Source organism: Dendropsophus ebraccatus, chromosome 3 (assembly GCF_027789765.1).
Source record: "Dendropsophus ebraccatus isolate aDenEbr1 chromosome 3, aDenEbr1.pat, whole genome shotgun sequence".
NCBI classification, from domain to species: Eukaryota; Metazoa; Chordata; class Amphibia; order Anura; family Hylidae; genus Dendropsophus; species Dendropsophus ebraccatus.
The window spans coordinates 50,540,226-50,555,373 of record NC_091456.1 but is presented as its reverse complement, the minus strand read 5'-3'; the positions used below and the strand labels follow the sequence as shown (position 1 = coordinate 50,555,373).

The window sequence follows — 15,148 nt, the reverse complement described above, 5'->3', positions numbered from 1 at the left end:
CTTGTCCATCAGTCACGCCTACCTAAAGACTGGCCTGGTGTTAGAGAACAGAATATGCATAGGTCGGTGTGACTAAAAGAGGCAGTGGGAGGGCTGACTGGTGTTCTTTGGCCCCCCAGTGCACCACTGGTTCCATATGCCTTCTCCATCAGACACGCCTACCTAAAGACTGGCCTGGTGTTAGAGAACAGAATATGCATAGGTCGGTGTGACTAAAAGAGGCAGTGGGAGGGCTGACTGGTGTTCTTTGGCCCCCCAGTGCACCACTGGTTCCATATGCCTTCTCCATCAGACACGCCTACCTAAAGACTGGCCTGGTGTTAGAGAACAGAATATACATAGGTAGGTGTGACTAAAAGAGGCAGTGGGAGGGCTGACTGGTGTTCTTCGGCCCGCCAGTGAACCACTGGTTCCATATGCCTTCTCCATCAGACACGCCTACCTAAAGACTGGCCTGGTGTTAGAGAACAGAATATGCATAGATCAGTGTGACTAAAAGAGGTGGTGGGAGGGCTGACTGGTGCACTGGGAGGCCGATGAAGGCCATCAGTACTCCTAACAGGCACATTTACATATTTCTTTCCAATTAAAGTACTTAAAAATGGCGGGACTAACAAAGAAATGAAGACTTGACCTGGATAGATGAGGTACGGAGCTGCTGGGAGTTGTTTCATATGCATGAACCTGCTAAAAATTTTCCTTTAGAGGAAATCTGTCAGCTCTGTACCAGGTACAGATCTACAGACACAGTCAGATAGATGATAGGGAGATAAAACAAATGATGACTTTGTCTTTGCTGATGGTCTTTTGCAAACTTTTGCAAAGTTATAAAATTGTATTTTGTTAAAGCACCAGACAAGTGATGCTGAGCCACAGCATGCACACCTCTTCCCTCCCCCATCTCTCCCTTCCTTGGTGATTTATGTACAGGGCTAGAGGCTCAGTCCTGTACATCAATGACATGGAGAGTGTGGGAGGGAAGAGGCGTGCACACCGAGGCTTACTTGTGTGACACTTTAGCTTCCAAGGAAAAATGCAAGTTTATTGTTCAGCAGATTCCTTTTAAATGTATGCTGACCAACAAAATACAGCAGGGACAGGAAGCATGTTCAGAGGCATGTCCTGGATTATACCTAGCACAGGTAACATAGTGGTAGTGACACCCAGGAGACATTGCACAGCGGCAGGAGTGTACTGCTGACATTACAATATCATAGCAGAAGACCTGATGGAAAAATACTATAGTTGTCCTAACAGCTCACCTGACAGAAAAGAACCTAGCTGACTATATATCAGAGCTATATACAAGATTTAGAAGAAAGTTGTATATTCAGAGTGTAATCATATATGCATTTTAATACAATCGCATAGGTGTCCTTTGTATGGGATAGCCTCAAATCATGACATGTTGGTGAGGCCTGAGGACTGGAATTGAGAAGCACTGGTCTACAGCTCTGTATTCTGACCCAGGAAGTCTCCCTCACCTTCCAAATCATAGCAGATCCACTCCAGGCTGGGGCTTGCATCAGGGGACAGGACTGTGGAACCAATTGTCTGCATTTCTATGATTTCTTATGGGAAAATTTGCTTTGGTTTAAGAGTGGATTTGGATCACAAGCACGGTCCCGGAACGCATTATGCTCGTAATCCAAGGCACCACTGTATATATATTATATTAAAAGAAATGTTTGTTTCTGGGATGGCAGCTAGTGTACACACATTGCTTAAATCATTGCATCTATCTTCCCAGATGATCCAACTACTTGAAATCCTTCTTAGTCTTTAGGAAGCTGTATTGGGTCGATTTCATATTGTTATTAGTCATTTGTCATTGAGAGACCGAATTACCATAACATTTATTTGACAATCTGGCGGATTGTGAATGATGTATTAGAGTGAAATTACTTAAAAAATATTAACATTAAGAGTTTTGATGTGCTATACATGAATGTACCATAGAAAATGATTAGCATTGCTCTAGGTATTGAGTATGTTTATGGGATATTTGGTTATTGTGTAGAATCATATGCCGATCAATCAAATATCAGACTTTATTATAAATGAGAGATTATTAAATATTCTGGATTATCAGACAGCTTTAAAAACTGCAATTAAATGATTTTTACAACAACTCGCCTTCTGGCCCTAATGTGGTCAAGAGCAAGATTAACTTGCAGTTCTGTAAAATACACAATAAATGAATAGCTTACTGTATTACCTTTATTCGTTTTAAAATTGCAACTCTAAGAAGAATTCATGGTTAGAATTCAAGAATATTTGCAATGCTGAATTAGGCTATGTTCACACTACGTAAAAGTACGGCCGTTAATGCCGATGGCAACACTTTGTACTTTGTACACTTTGTGGCAACACGGCCGTACTTTTGGCGCGGTGGAACAATGCCTGTTTCTTTATGGGATCCCATACCATCTCAAGTCTTCCAGTACTTATTAGCTACTATATGTCCTGCAGGAAATGTTGTTTTATTTTCAGTCTGACACACTGCTCTCTGCTGACATCTCTGGCCAAGACAAGAACTGTCCAGAGCAGGAGAGGTTTTCTATGGGGATTCATAGAAAACGGAGACAGAGTTCCTGTCTCGGCCAGAGATGTCAGCAGAGATGTCAAAATTTCCTGCAGGACATACAGCAGCTAATAAGTATAGGAAGACAGGATTTTTTAATAGAAGTAAATTACAATCTGTAAATTACTAATTTCTATAACTTTCTGATATCAGTTGATTGGAAAGAAAAAGATTTTTGCTGGACAACCCCTTTAAATGGGGCTCACAATCTAATTTTAGCTATTTCAAACATACACAAAATATGGCAAAATACCTTGAGGTTGGAAACACACACAGCTTTGTTTGGGGGGACTGACACTGCAGTTTTTGTGGCAAAACCAGAAAAGAGAAGTACAAATCCTCCCTTTATATTTTCCATCCCATATCAATCCACTTCTGGCTTTGGCACAAAAACTGCGGTGTGTGTTTCCACCCTGATAAGTGACGCTAGTACTGGCTAGGAAATAACTTTTTATCTGATTTTTACATTTTATTCTAGCAACCAGTGTCATGAGACAGCTGCCAAGACAAGATAATAAAGTGAACCAAAAGGGGTGGAGATGGACATGATGAAAATATAGTTCTACCACTTACTACAGATCACTAGTCAGACCATACATGTAATGGAATTGTAAAGTGATGTTGGCGCTATATAAATAAGTATTATTATTTAGTTGAAGATGATGGCTTAGTGACCTATGTATAAATATATCAGGGGTCAGAGATCTCTCCTAATATCGTTGTAGAGCCAAGACTGTAACAAGATGCATCCTCTATAGAAAAGATGGTTTCTACATATAACAGAAATCTATGCCAGACAAAGTTGTTATGGTGAATAGAGAATAAGAGTTCAAAAGGGGCATGGATGTGTTTTTGGAGTGGAAAACTTTTTTAATATGGTCAAACAATTGTGGAGAAGGGATTTTTGAACCAAGGATTTATTTTGCTTGCCAAAAAAAAGGATTTCTTTCCCCCGAAGACTGGATTCACACATGCAGGGGCGTAGCTAGGATTCATGGAGCCCCATAGTAAAAAACTGCACCCCCCCCCCCACCACCCTGTTAAACACAGACAATGATGCACATATACACACACAGAGGCACCATTAACATATATACAGATACGCCACTGACACACGACATACTGACACTGACACATGACATACACACATATATACGCTATAATGTGATTACACTAGTGCTGATGTATACATTGTGAGTAGACTGTACACAGGGAAATCATATCAGTGTAATAAGAAATACTCAACCAGAAATAAAAGAAAATGCAGCAGATTTTAATGGTGGGTTCTTTTATTAGAGCCCAGAATAGAAGCTGCTGCAGAACATCTTTGGGAGCAAACCTGTCAATCACTTGAGACACTACTGACATACACAAACACACACATATACACCAGTGTTACAGACACTACTGACATACACACACATATAGCCACAGATACATACGCATACTGACATATACATATATACACAGATACATACATACACTCACTGACACACATACACAGCACTTACAGCTCCCAGGCTTCACCCCTCCTCCTCCTGTAGTCCGGGCTGATCTTCACATAGAAGTATTCAGGACCTTTGGGTCATGTGATCATTAGGTCCTTCATCCCTCTTCTTCTGTGCCGTGCAGGACCTGGCAGGTCCTGCTCCTCTGTCCCTCTCCTTTTGATGTTCAGCCTGCTCACCCAGGACTACAGTGAGGGGGCTGAACAGTGCAGTGGCGGGTCCCTCTTCCTCTCTGGACCCCTGGGGGAGTGGGGTACAGTGGTCGGCTGTCAGTGGCATACTGTACCTACCATGAAGGCAGAGCAGGCTTCCTCGGGCCCCCTTCCTGCAGGGGCTCTATAGCAGTCCCCTTCCCTGCCTTCATGGTAGCTACACCACTGCACACATGTATTGTATTTTAGATTGTACTGCTTGTCATTAGAAGCAATTAAAAAAAAATAAAAAATAAATATTTATTTAATGGGGTTATTTGCCTTCTTCCGAATCAACACATCAGGATAATAGGTTGAACTGGATAGACTTTTTATCCTCCTCCTTACAATCTATATTATTATGTTAGAGATCATCCTAATGAGCCTACATAAATATCCTTCACTAGCTTATAGCTCTAAGTAAATTACTATTATACAGTAAAAACATTACTCTCAGTGGAGAGAAGGGTTACAGAGATTACCTCCACAGTCCTGTCCCCTGATGTAAGGGAGACTTCCTACAGTAGGTCAAGGGGATGTGAGGGAGACTTCCTGGGTCAAGGCCCTATTACACATAACAAATATCGTCCGTATTCGGTAATGTTGGCTGATCGTTTTCTTTCAACATGTTGAAAGACAAACGGCTAAGATAGCAACGATCTGCTGCCGTCGCTACTTGGAATGGGAACGACGGCAGCAGACCGCGGCTATCTTCTATGGGCTGCCCGAATGATCCAGCGATCACCAGGGCAGCCCTCCACAGCTCCTAGCGGCCCACTGCTGACGTCACGTCTCCTAAGGAAGCCTGGAATGGTCAAACAACCTTTGACCATTCCAGGCTTCCTTAGGAGACGTGACGTCACGTTGGAATCTGAAGGACTCTGTTCAAAGTTCTGCAGTGGGAGAGAGGAGTGTTACCGGCCGGAACGCAACCCCCCCCCCCACTTATATTATATTTTAGAGGACTCAAACAGCTGAATACTACTCGGATATCCGGAGCTGATTTCACCAATGTGGAGAACATTAAGACAAACCACACTGCTGGGTGAGTGACACCTATATCGTATTCTTTTTAAACACCGACCATCACTGCGTGGATACAAACAGGGCAGAGGAACGTTTTTGGACTGTTTGACAGTGCGGTGGCATATATACTATCACATAACATAGGAAGAGGGCCAGCAAACACAGAGAGACATTAGTGTATACTAATACAACTGTTTGTTTCATCCGGCTAGACAGGGTATCCATCTAGCAGAGTAATCTATTCCTCTAGTTGCTGCACTCACACAGGAGCGCCATCAGCCACATTTTTACACTAATATTATCTTGTGTTGTTTCTGACTTTTCACCCAACTAAACTCCGATTGTGGTCCCTTGTTCTTATGTTCAACACTTCCCTCTTGAACCCTATTTAGTCCTTAGACCCTAATATATTTAAAGGCTCTGATCATGTCCCCCTGCTCCAGTTCATGTAAACAAGCCAGAGGATTAACCTCTAGACGACCCAGGGCGTATAGTTACGCCATGGAAGTCTGTCCCCAGACGACCTAGGGCGTAACTGTACGCCCTGGGTGTTTCTCCCGCTATGAAGCGCGCTCCGGAGCGGAGCGCGCTTCATAGGAGGTGGGGGCCGGCTGCAATCAGCAGCCGGGACCTCACTGGTAATGACACGCTGCAGCGATCGCGCTGCCGCGTGTCATTAACTCCTTAATCGCCGCGGTCGCGCCGTTTAAGTGTAAGTGACAGGGGGAGTCCCGATCGGTAAAACGGACCGCCGGAGGTCTCCCACCTGCCTCCGTGCGGTCCGATCGGCGATCTGCTACACTAAGCCTGCACAGGCAGACTCAATGAGCAGATCGCCGATAACACTGATCAATGCTATACCTATGGCATAGCATTCATCAGTGTAGAAATCAAACTAATGTATGTAAAAGTCCCCCAAAGGGACTTCAAATGTGTAAAAAAAAAAAAGTTAAAAACACCAATACACTACCCCAAAACCCCTCCCCCAATAAAAGTTGAAATCACCCCCCTTTCCCATTATATAAATAAAACATATAAACATAAATAAACAAATAAACATATAATATACCGTAGCGTGCGTAATTGTCCGATCTATTAAAAAATAACAAGCGTCATTGCGAACGGTAAACGGCGTACGCGAAAAGAGGGAAAAAAGTGCGAGGATTACCGATTTTATGTTACATTATATATAAAAAAAAATTAATAAAAAGTGATCAAAACGTCCGAGCTTCACAAATATGGTATTAATAAAAACTAGAGATCATGGCGGAAAAAATGACACCCCATACAGCCCCGTAGGTGAAAAAATAAAACCGTTATAAGCGTCACAATAGGCCCATTTTATTTATAATTAATTGCCAAAAAAAAGGATTTCATTTAAAAAAATTTATAACATTAGAGAATCTGTGTAACCTGCATATGGTTGTGTTCAGACTGACCTATAGAATAATGGTATCATGTCGCTTTTACCATATAGTGCATTACGTAGACACAGGGACCCCCCAAACGTTACCGTATTGCATTCTTTTTTGCGATTTCACCAATTTATATCTTCATAAATAATATATTTGGAATTCCATCATACATGTTATGGTAAAATGAATGACACCATTACAAAGTACAACTATTCCTGTAACAAATAAGCCCTTACATGGCCTGTAGATAAAAAACTGAAAGTGCTAGAGCTCTTAGAAGGGGGGAGGGAAAAACGAAAACACTAAGATCAAAATTTGCGCCGTCCACTGGGTCATTTTGGGCCTGGTCCTCAAAGGGTTAACCCTTAGAGGACCCGGCCAATTTCAATTTTTGCGTTTTCGTTTTTCCCTCCTTGTGCTTAAAAGGCCAAAGCACTTGCATTTTTTCACCTAAAAACCCACATGAGCCCTTATTTTTTGCGTCACTAATTGTACTTTGCAATGACAGGCTGAATTTTTTCATAGAGTACACTGCGAAACCAGGAAAAAATTCAAAGTGTGGTGAAATTGAAAAAAAAAACGCATTTCTTTTATTATTATTATTATTTTTTTTCGTTTTTACGCTGTTCACCCTGGGGTAAAACTGACTTGTTATATATGTTCCCCAAGTCCTTATGATTACAACGATATGTATAACATGTATAACTTTTATTTTATCTGATGGCCTGTAAAAAATCCAAACCATTGTTAACAAATATATGTGCCTAAAAATCGCTCTATTCCCAGGCTTATAACGCTTTTATCCTTTGGTCTATGGGGCTGTGTGAGGTGTCATTTTTTGCACCATGATGTGTTCTTTCTATCGGTACCTTGATTGCGCATATACGACTTTTTGATCCCTTTTTATTACTATTTTTTTGGATTTGATGCGACCAAAAATGCGCAATTTTGCACTTTGGGATTTTTTTGCGCTTACGCCATTTACGGGTACTTCCAGGGTCGGTTAAGGGTTAATCACAGCAACTTGACCTCATTGGCAACTTGACCTCAGTTTAACATTTCCGGCATTACAAAGAAGCTGCAAAGTTGCAGATAAGGACTTCTTTACATCAGCCGCCTTGGAAGGGATGGCAGGAGGAGGGGGAGGAGACAGAGAGAGAAGCTCACACATAGTTTTTTTTATCTTCTGCAGAAAGCAGCAGCTCAGAACTGGGGAAAGGAAGCTGAAATGATATTAGTATGGAGTGAATTGTTAGTCTCACCATGGGCAACATAAGAAAAAGTTATGTTTGAGTGGAATACCCCTTTAAGCCCTCTAACTCTTTTAAGACCCAGTATCTCATTAGACCACACCTACAATCATTTACACAATTATATGCAAGTTTTGCAGAAATCCAACATTTCAATCTGGGCACATTATTATTATTATTATTTTTATCAGTGACTATATATTTAAAACTGTAAATCAAGATCAAAGGATGGCCTAGGATATTATGTTATGGAACAGTTGTTACCACATCTTATTAAAAATATTATTTTTCCTTTATTATAATGCATTTAGACCTAGTAAACACTAGGGTTAAAGTCTCTTTATTAACAAGAGTCGACAACTTTTTCAACTAAGTTTTATAAATGTCATTTGTACGACACTTTGGAGATGCTGAACATCACTAATCATCTGACTTTGATAATGTCAGCATTTATGTTTCCTAGCTGTATGCATATTTCCGTATCCTACATGTACACTATGCAGTAAACTTTAATAGTAGCATGGATAAAATAAATCAGGTAATGTAAGCAAGACAATCCTCATTGTGTGGTGTCTATCTGCATAGCGGTTCCAGGTTTGATGAAGAGTTCACTTAAAGCTCTGAAGTCAGAAATATAATAGCAGAGGATAAAGATTATGTTGTGTGATTTAATTTGCTTTCCTGACTCCACGATATAAAAGGCTGCGCGCTGCAAAACAAAAGGGCTGTGAAATTGATTGGGTATCCATCAGAGCTGCGAATATAAAGCAATATGCCCTTTCTCCTAACAGCCTCTACTGTAACATTACCCAGTACTAATAGGACCGACAGTGCTTTTAATGACCTGGCAAGAAAAAGCTGAGCCGAAGTTGTTAAAAATGGCGCCATAAAAAGATCCCGTCCTAAAGTCTAACTGTATAAACCATACATTGTAAGGTAAAGAAGAAAACGTATTTTGGGAAATGGCAGCTGAGAAGGTGTAGCTGTGCCCCCTGAGCTGATTGAATGGTGCCATGTAGATTAACTCAAATCTTTTCTTCATTTCTCTGGTCAGTTGGCTGTAAATAAACAGGACATTTTTACAGTCCATGACTTTAGCGAATCAGAGGCATTTTGTAAGGATTCTTAAAGTCCTATATGTTGTATTGTTAGAACTAAACCTAGATAGTTCTTGAAACCCATATGCAAATTAACCTTAATTTAAAAGGTGACTTATTTAATATTATTATTATTATTATTATTATTATTATTATATATTTTTCTCAAATATTTAGGTTTTGGCCAAATTTAAGGTAGTTCTATTTATTCCTAAAAAAAAAAAGCACACCTGCTTAACTTTGTACCTTAAAGGACAGAACCCCTTCCTTCTGATGTAGCCGCGTCAAGGGCCTTACCCACCACAGCCGATCAGCATTAGCTGTTGTAATCAGGCTGACTGTCGGCTGTACCGCTAGTCAGCTGCTTGACATGATCTGGGCTGGGACTTCTGGTCCCATAAGCATCCTTCACTTGTGTTCATTCCTTGGCTGCGATAGAGCCCCAGACCCTAAGTCCGTACTTGATCTAGCAATTGTTCCTGCATTTATTTCCTGACATTTGACTTTCTGGCTTCAACTTCTGACCTTTATTCTGGACACGTTTTTTTGTATTGCTTTGCTAGTGTGTGTTTTTTAACCTGGGCTTACTGACCCTAATATACTGTGTTATTTGTCTGTTTGTCTTGTTCCTGTTCACTAAGTTAGGGACTGCCGCCCAGTTGTCCACTGCTGCCTAGGGACAGCGGGGTGGGTGTTAGTGTCAGGGCTGCACCAGTCTTGCGTCTTTCAGTCACCAACTCTAACATATACTATGTGCTAATGATATGCGTGCCTTCTACATATAAGAATGTCCTGAACACTAAAAAAAATTTATGTTTATGACAAATCAAACTGCTGCTGATATGTCTGTAATGCACATGTGTCTTAAGGTCCTATTACACCAAAAGATTTCAGACAGATTATCTTACAGACTTTTTCAGCCAAAGCCAGGATTGGATTTAAAAAGAGGAGAAATTTCAGTCTTATCTTTACGACCTGTTCTCTGTTTTTAGTTCGTTCCTGGCTTTGGCTGAATCTTTTGGTTTAATAGTGCCCTTACCTTCCTCCTCAGTGCTGCTGGGGTGCAGTTAGTCTTTAGCTCGGGTGAGACCGATTGGAGCACTAAGGGCACTGGTTAAGAGCACTGCCCCACCCCCATAGCGCCAATCCACCCCCCTTCCAGACCGCCCCTTTCTAATAATAAAAAATGGAGTGGGCCTGACGAATCGGGCACTATGGGGGCGGGCAGTGCTACTAACAGGTGCTCCAGTGCTCCCAATGGTCTCACCTGACCATGGAGCAAAAGACTAACTGCATCGGAGGGGCATCGAGGAGGAAGGTAAGACACATACCATCCTCCTCTGTGTCTCCTGTGCAGTAGGGACATATCAGCAGGTTATCAGCATCTAACCTGTTAATAGTTCTGCTTTAATTTAGTCTAGACAGTCTAAGAAGGTGCCTGATTTATTACACTGTATTATGCTGTTGATAAATCTGTTGCATTTTATATACTCTCTAGTCTAAGGGCCCTATTACACCAACAGATTATCTGACAGATTTTTTTAAGCCAAAGCCAGGAATGGATTTGAAAAGAGGAGAAATCTCAGTCTTTCCTTTATGACATGTTCTCTGTTTATAGTCCATTCCCGGCTTTGACTTAAAAACATCTGTCAGATAATTTGTTGGTGTAATAGGGCCCTAAGCCTAAAGGTCCTATTACACACACAGATTATCTGACAGATTTGTGAGACCAAAGCCAGAAGTGGATTTGAAAACAAGTGAAATCTCAGTCTTTGCTTTATAACCTGTCCTCTATTTATAGTTTGTTCCTGGCTTTGGCTTCAATGGTCTGTCAGATAAATATTTCAGTGTAATAGGGCCCTAAGACTGCCTATTAGTTGGCTTAAATGCGACCTGAATCTTGTACCAGAGTTTTGGGCACATAATGTGACATGAAAAATGATGTCCCAACATTTGTCACACCTCTTCTTAGACACGGAGAAAAATAATTTAAAACTGATTTGCAATAGTAGTTCTGTTCACATATTACTAAAATACTTTACCTTCATTTTTATGTTCTAAAAGTAACTGGAATCCTATTCTGTTCTAGCAGTCTGCAGCACAGAGTTACATAAGTCATTCCCATACAGTCTTGTTATGTCATCTCTGGATCCGTTCTCTATCGGGCAGTAATGAGCATGAATACCAGGCTCTGGTCCTTAGTGGATTGAGTTATGTGATGCCCTTATTGAAGTCCAAAGTGTTAATTATCAGCTCAGGGATATTTCCAGACTCACAGAATAAGATTTACCATCTTATCCATTTGCATTTGCCACTGAGAAACTATAACTCCTATAAAACTAGCAAGCACTAATGAACACAATACATATTTTACCATGATTTACAGCTCACCATTTCTGCAGAGAGCAAATGATTTTTTGGGATCATTTATATAAACATACATGTCATGCCCTCTCATTTTTTATTCCAAGAATTTAGTGATTTACTAATGCTACTAAAATTTAAAATGCTTTAAAATTCAAGTGTTTAAAGGGGTATTCCAGCAAAAAATAATTTTCTTTCAAATCAACTGGTTTCAAAAAATTATATAGATTTGTAATTCACGTCTATTTAAAAATCTCAAGCCTTCCAGTACTTATCAGCTGCTGTATGTCCTGCAGGAAGTAGTGTTTTCTTTTCAGTCTGACACAGAGCTCTCTGCTGCCACCTCTGTCAGAAACAGGAACTGTCCAGAGCAGGAGAAGTTTTCTATGGGAATTTGCTTCTGATCTGGGCAGTTCCTGTCTCGGACAGAGGTGGCAGCAGAGAGCACTGTGTCAGACTGAAAATAAAACAACATTTCCTGCAGGACATATAGGAGCTAATAAGTATGGGAAGACTTGAGATTTTTTAATAGAAGTAAATTTCAAATCTATTTAAACTTCTGAAACCAGTTGATTTGAAAGAAAAAGATTTTCACTGGACAACCCTTTTTAATCCACACAGCTGGAAGTAAAATCAGGGCTACATCAGACCTAAAATAATTGTCAGACTGGGGTATCTGTAATCTGGAGCCCCCAGTGTGCAGAATGACAGCATCCTGGTCCATGAATGCATGTGGGCTGTCATTGACATCAATAAAATAAGTAAATGCATTAAACAAAAAAAAAGAACCTGGGGGAAAATTTATAATTTGGTCACATCCAGTTGTTTATCTCTGTGCTTTCTTTTTTCACACTATTATTTTTTGTTAAATTAATTTATTATGTGCAATCCAAGTCTATGGACGTAAGCCTTGTGGCATGATACCCAAGAACACTGGAGACTGCAATCATTGCCAACAGTAATCCAACAAAGTGCTGAGTAAAGGGTTTGATACTTATGGCAACACAATATTTTAGGTTTTCCTTATTAAATGCAAAATGATTGAAAAAATTTTTTTTTTTAACTTGCGGGGCTTTATTTAAGACTGGCGTACGAGTATACCAATTTTGATAAATGTCTCCTATGTGTAAAGCATATTAAAGATATGTCCAATGCTTGTTTCTGAAATGGTACTGCTTGAGAGAAATGGCCGGTATCAGAAAAGATCATCCCAGATAGATGATCTTACCACCGCTGAATTTAAATGCGGGCGCATCTGTGCATGTCCACATCTGTGCATGTCCACACGCTCCCTTGTGTGCACTGGCAGGGTTTTCTGCGGCTGCTATTCAATGAATAGCGGCTGCAAAAAACTGACATGTCGGTTTCTTGCGGCGCCACTAGGGATCCCGGCCGGAGCATATACCATGTGTATACACTCCGACCGGGATTCCCTCAGGTGCAGTACTACGTAAGTACTGTAGATTTAACGGCCATTGTTGCAACGGCCGTGATTACTTCGGTACTTACATAGTGTGAACATAGCCTAAGTCTATGAAGCCACATTGTCAGAATTAGTAAGTAGCTTGGGAGTGGTTCATGCTGCTGCCATGCTCTCTCTCTCTGGCTATATCTACTGATCTTAGTGGGTCTAAGCAGTGAGACCAACTGTGATCAATAAATTTTGACATGCCTGATGGTATGCCATGTTTTTGGTTTTGGTTTTGATAACCCCTTTAAGAAAAAAAAAAAAAAAGTTCCACTTAGTGTGAAAGCAATCACTAAGCTTCTGTATCTTTTCTGTGAATTGTGACTACCAGGACTGCTGTATTACTGTATGAAAAAGTTCATTTAGCATGCTAACATTATATTGGATTGCACTTGTATTCTTTTATATGGAACTAACCCCATGTTATACACTCTTCAAAAAAAATATTGAGGTATAGAGCATAGGTCACTGCAATAATGTTTATTGCTGCATATTAAATCAATGTGGTGTGACAAATATATATGAGAGCTTCCTACAACTGTGGTATTGATAAATGATAGTCGAAACATTACAAAACAAGTGAAATGTCAGCTTACAATATCAGCCTGTGACATATTATCCTGCAGAATAACCCTTCTGAGGGGTATGGCATGTCTGACCTGGCATTGGCTGTCTGATAGTGTTTCAATGTTGTACAGCCCTTGGGCTATGAGCACAAATAGTATATTCTAACTTTTTTTTACTCCCAAAAACAGACCAATTACTGTCTATTTTTTACTCTTTTATTGAATTCATTGGTACAATGTTTTGCCTTATCATGTTCTGATTAGCACAGATAGGTATTTAACTCCATTTTTTTTCTCATATCAATTTTTTTCACTCTAGTAATTCAATTAAAATTAATATGTATAGATTTTATTTACATACACAGATCCTTAAAATTACGATATCTAAGTTTTAGTCGCTGGTCATCCCAAACTATATTACTAAACCATATACTACTGAGAAATGTACAGTATCTGAGAATAGGTCTTGTCTTTTTTTAAGTATATCCTACAATACCATACCTGGTATCTATGATATAGATTGATAGAACATTAGGGGTTGCTTTCATACAGGGTGCATACGCTACTGATTTTATGTCGAGGATTTGTGTTAGGAAAATGCATAGTGTTACAGTAGCAGCAATGTGAATGTGAAATCTCATCCACTCAATGCAGAAAAAAGCATAAAAATAACATAAAATTAAGCATAACATAACATAAAATAAACGTAACATAAAATTGAATGGAAAAGTCAAAATCCACAACAAATATTTAATTCTTTTGGATTGTCTGGTGGAATCCACATGATTCAAAGCAGGCCAAAACTCTCTGTGTGTGAACATAGCCTTATAAATAATTCACGCTATCATATATCTGTTCTCATGCCTAGAATTATTTCATCTTACACTGGCACTACGTTTCCAGCAGCTTTTTACCAAGAACATTCTACATCTTCATGCGATGGATATATTAGGCATGTAAAACAACAGCACATACACATTTTAATTGTCACTTCATTTGTCATCATTGAAATATTGGACTTAGCGCTGGCTGAGACGGCAAATTACATCTTAAGTCATTATAGGTTTATTGCTTTTAAAGCAACAAGTGCAGTGTAGGCGCACAAGACATTTATTATTATAAGAGAATGTCAGTGCATGGGGAGGGGATAGACATCAACAGATATCACTATATCAATATGCATGAGAAATAGAAATGAGTATAAATGGATATATAAAGGTAGCAACATAATAACAATAATAATAATAATAGCAACAAAAATTATTAATAGTATTTTTAATCAATTGTTCTTACTGTTGTGCTGTATGTCCTGCTGACTCTGCACAATAGATGTGGATGGATGTGAGCCTGCTCTTCCTGTGTCTTAGCTATATGTCTTAGCAGGGATCATGTGGGAGTGACCTCATGTGTCAACCCTGTCTGCACACTCTGAGTGACAATCACTATTTTAAAGGCACATGCAAGTCCAAGTTCATTTAGGAGCTGGAGTAGCTGAGACTGTTCCAGGATTTGCGGCCCCCCTTTTAAACAGCTGACAAAGGTGTTTCAGAATTCCCTCATCTGTGAAAAGTGAATGTGCACAGTCACTAGCTTGTGTGAAGGACATAGATCACACAGTGAAGAAGTTGCTTATGATACCTAATGACTTTTCTCTTCAAGGAAACCTGTTACGTTGAAAA

The 15,148-nt window shown here is 39.9% G+C and overlaps 1 protein-coding gene across 1 annotated transcript in view; it reads right to left on the bottom strand.

Moving 5' to 3' along the window:
- Positions 1–14,841, bottom strand: part of LOC138787097 (protein FAM240B-like) — a 29,186-nt gene extending 14,345 nt beyond the window's left edge. The window contains exon 1 of the mRNA XM_069964236.1: positions 14,763–14,841. The gene's annotated coding sequence lies outside the window, so the exon portion shown is untranslated. The remainder of the gene's footprint in view (positions 1–14,762) is intronic.
- Between the last annotated feature and the right edge of the window lie 307 nt (positions 14,842–15,148).